Source organism: Pimephales promelas, chromosome 24, assembly GCF_988280905.1.
Source record: "Pimephales promelas chromosome 24, fPimPro1.hap1.1, whole genome shotgun sequence".
Classification (NCBI taxonomy): domain Eukaryota; kingdom Metazoa; phylum Chordata; class Actinopteri; order Cypriniformes; family Leuciscidae; genus Pimephales; species Pimephales promelas.
Window position 1 is genome coordinate 27,475,608 of NC_142792.1, and position 4,300 is coordinate 27,479,907.

At 40.2% G+C, this 4,300-nt stretch overlaps 1 long non-coding RNA gene across 1 annotated transcript; it reads right to left on the reverse strand.

Annotated features, from left to right (window-relative positions):
• Window positions 1–1,649: 1,649 nt before the first annotated feature.
• LOC148969320 (uncharacterized) lies at window positions 1,650–2,396 on the reverse strand. The gene is made up of 2 exons (XR_016149962.1): window positions 2,077–2,396; window positions 1,650–1,995 (listed from the first exon to the last, which is right to left on the reverse strand). It is a non-coding gene; the product is annotated as an uncharacterized LOC148969320 (long non-coding RNA).
• Between the last annotated feature and the right edge of the window lie 1,904 nt (window positions 2,397–4,300).

Sequence of the window (4,300 nt, forward strand, 5' to 3'; positions counted from 1 at the left end):
AGTGCAAAAATGGAGGCTCTAGATGCTTCCAGAGCTGAGATATTGAGATCCCACGTAGCATTTATGCCATTATACGAAGCTCTTACTGTATGTACATCATCGTGTCTGCATTGGTGAAAGCAGAGAGTGCAGAAACTGCGTTATACAATAAGATCTTCATTCTGGTGATTGACAGACTGTCATCTGCTGCTCATTGCTCATCACAGCAACATTTTATGTGATGAGAATCTAAATACTTCAAAAACTTCTCACGAATTAGTAATCTCGATATCTGTAATTGTAAAAACGTATACTAGCTGTAGTACGTATTCAAGAGAGTTTCACATGTAATATGTATCTATTTCATATGCAAGCATGTCAGCCAATCACAGCAGAGGGCGGTTACATTGAATCCTACAGCCCTTCAAACAGAGCGTTCTAAGCAGAGGCTAAAATCAGGCAAGGAAATATGCCTTTTCTTTCTAAATTATGACTATTTTTGATCTAAAAAACATACTACCATTATAAGGGCAACTGAGAAAACATTATAAAATAATAATAAAAAAACATGTCAGGGGACCTTTAACTACAAAGGCTTTTACTCCATCAGTAAGCAGGCCATATGTGATGCAGACGGAAGGTTCCTGGACATCTTCGTGGGTTACCCAGGGTCAGTTCATGACACATGTGTGATGAAAAACAGCTCCTTTTACACATCAGGACATTACCCCCCACCAGGATAGATTATTCTGGGTGATGGTGGGTACCTGTGCCTCCAGACCCCAATATGCCTGTTCACACCATACAAAGAGCCTGTACGTGGACGAGTGCAGCGATGCTTCAATTACCGCCAATCAAAGGCACGCAGCATAATTGAGCGGGCCTTTGGAGTAATGAAACCAAGGTGGAGGTCACTGGAAGTCAAACCTACCTTTGCACCTCAGGTTATCGCTTCATGTGCATTCTTACACAATGTGTGCTTGGACAATGGGGACACACTGGATCCTCATGAGGATATTGCCAGGGACGACCTTGACCCCCATCCTCCCCATGAACCAATGGCATTCAACGAAGCCTCAGGGAATGCTGCATGACCAAGTTTCCGGGGATGTGCAGGCCACATGAAGAGACATGTTGCACTGTTGATTTTCATGAGAATTGTATATGTGTAATGTAATATATTTAAGAATTTCATAGTATTTTAATATTGTTCTTCTGTCTTGGCATTCATGTGTTTGTATGATCGTAAGAATGTTATTGTTACATTTTTTATTGCACTTTTTTTTAAAAGAATAGCCTGAGTACTAAGAAGCGAAGTTTTTAGGCATGTTCTTACCTTGGTAAAAAAAAAAAAATTGTTCCTGGAGTGGAGTGGGGTGTAGTGGGATTTCTACAATCGTTTGCAATAAATCTTTTAAAAAACACTACATATGGTGACTATGCTTCATATTACTGTAAAATAAATCCACATCTAGAAAAGCCTTTTTATAAGAACCACAGTTATTGCTCAACAGCAGTAAATATTACAACATTTAAATATAGCAATAATACATATTCAAATATAAATTATATAAACTCTTAAAACATTAATATATGAAATTATTCGGGCCTATGTCAACAGTTGTGCAATTGAACAGGTCATTTATAGAAAAATAATACATACGCAAATGTAAACCATAAAAACAAATATATTTAGTATGTCAACAGTTGTGCAATTGAACAGGTCATTTTTAGAACAATAATACATATTCAAACATAAACCATATAAACTCTAAAAACAAATATATTTAATTAATATGTAAACAGTTGTGCAATTTAACAGGTAATTATTTTCACATCTTATCAATCATTCTTTCAAAGAGGTCCACTCTCTTCATGGCGCCTTTGCTCCTGAAGGGCTTCCTCGATCAGGAACTCCATAATAGGATTGGACCTCCTCCTAGATGTGATGCCACTTGTTGCTACTGGGGTACTGGTTAGCATTCTACTGGTTCCAGTGTCAGGTGTCCAGGATGCCTGTGAGGTGGAGGGCTCCACAATATCATGATGTTAGTGGAATTCATGAAAGTGCTTAATTACGTAAATGATTAGCCTCACCATGAGGATTGTCATGTGATCCACTGCATCTGGTTGGAATGATGCCACCATCACAGGGGGGTCCATCGCAGGCCGGCCACCCAAAACCTTGTGCATGTACTTCCATGTAGCAACACTGACCTCACCCGGGTCTGTCCCTGAGCCCGTTTTTGGAGTCCTCAATTCCTGACACACACACAAACACACACACACAGACAAACAACCGGCTAGTTGATACATTAATTAGGCAATTGGAAATTAGTTTAAACTTAACATCATATACCTTGTGTTTATAAATGTTAGTGGAATATATAAATATAGATATATAAATATCTCAGCTCTGGAAGGGGCTAGAGCCTCCATTTTTGCACTCAGGTCTAAGTCTCATGGCCATCTATCAGAATCCAGAGTTTCAAGAAGATCAGAGAAACTCAAAATTTCGACCCCCGAAAAAAACGATAGTGTTACCCCTGTCGTTTTTTTTTTGGGCGAAAAAATTAGTTTCTCCAATCTTCTTGAAACTCTGGATTCTGATAGAGGGCCATGGGACTTAGACTTGAGTGCAAAAATGGAGGCTCTAGCCCCTTCCAGAGCTGAGATATCGAAACTCAAAAATTCGGCCCGAAAAAAAAAAAACGACAGTGGTACCCCTTACGTTTTTATTTTTTGGGTGAAAAATTAAGTTTCTCCAATCTTCCAAAAACTCTGGATTCTGATAGAGGGCCATGAGACTTAGACCTGAGTGCAAAAATGGAGGGTCTAGCCCCTTCCAGAGCTGAGATATCGAAACTCAAAAATTCGGCCCGAAAAAAAAACGACAGTGGTACCCCTTACGTTTTTTTTTTTGGGCGAAAAAATTAGTTTCTCCAATCTTCTTGAAACTCTGGATTCTGATAGAGGGCCATGGGACTTAGACCTGAGTGCAAAAATGGAGGCTCTAGCCCCTTCCAAAGCTGAAATATCGAAACTCAAAAATTCGGCCCGAAAAAAAAAACGACAGTGGTACCCCTTACGTTTTTTTTTTTCAGGTGAAAAATTAAGTTTCTCTAATCTTCCCAAAAGTCTGGATTCTGATAGAGGGCCATGAGACTTAGACCTGAGTGCAAAAATGGAGGCTCTAGCCCCTTCCAGAGCTGAGATATCGAAACTCAAAAATTCGGCCCGAAAAAAAAACGACAGTGGTACCCCTTACGTTTTTTTTTTCGGGGGGAAAATTAAGTTTCTCCAATCTTCCCAAAACTCTGGATTCTGATAGAGGGCCATGAGACTTAGACCTGAGTGCAAAAATGGAGGCTCTAGCCCCTTCCAGAGCTGAGATATCGAAACTCAAAAATTCGGCCCGAAAAAAAAACGACAGTGGTACCCCTTACGTGTTTTTTTTTGGGCGAAAAATTAAGTTTCTCCAATCTTCCCAAAACTCTGGATTCTGATAGAGGGCCATGAGACTTAGACCTGAGTGCAAAAATGGAGGCTCTAGCCCCTTCCAGAGCTGAGATATCGAAACTCAAAAATTCGGCCCGAAAAAAAAAAAACGACAGTGGTACCCCTTACGTTTTTTTTTTTCAGGTGAAAAATTAAGTTTCTCCAATCTTCCCAAAACTCTGGATTCTGATAGAGGGCCATGAGACTTAGACCTGAGTGCAAAAATGGAGGCTCTAGCCCCTTCCAGAGCTGAGATATCGAAACTCAAAAATTCGGCCCGAAAAAAAAACGACAGTGGTACCCCTTACGTGTTTTTTTTTGGGCGAAAAATTAAGTTTCTCCAATCTTCCCAAAACTCTGGATTCTGATAGAGGGCCATGAGACTTAGACCTGAGTGCAAAAATGGAGGCTCTAGCCCCTTCCAGAGCTGAGATATCGAAACTCAAAAATTCGGCCCGAAAAAAAAACGACAGTGGTACCCCTGACGTTTTTTTTTTTTTGGGCGAAAAATTAAGTTTCTCCAATCTTCCCAAAACTCTGGATTCTGATAGAGGGCTATGAGACTTAGATCTGAGTGCAAAAATGGAGGCTCTAGCCCCTTCCAGAGCTGAGATATCGAAACTCAAAAATACGGCCCGAAAAAAAAACGACAGTGGTACCCCTTACGTTTTTTTTTTTGGGCGAAAAATTAAGTTTCTCCAATCTTCCCAAAAGTCTGGATTCTGATAGAGGGCCATGAGACTTAGACCTGAGTGCAAAAATGGAGGCTCTAGCCCCTTCCAGAGCTGAGATATCGAAACTCAAAAATTCGGCCCGAAAAAAA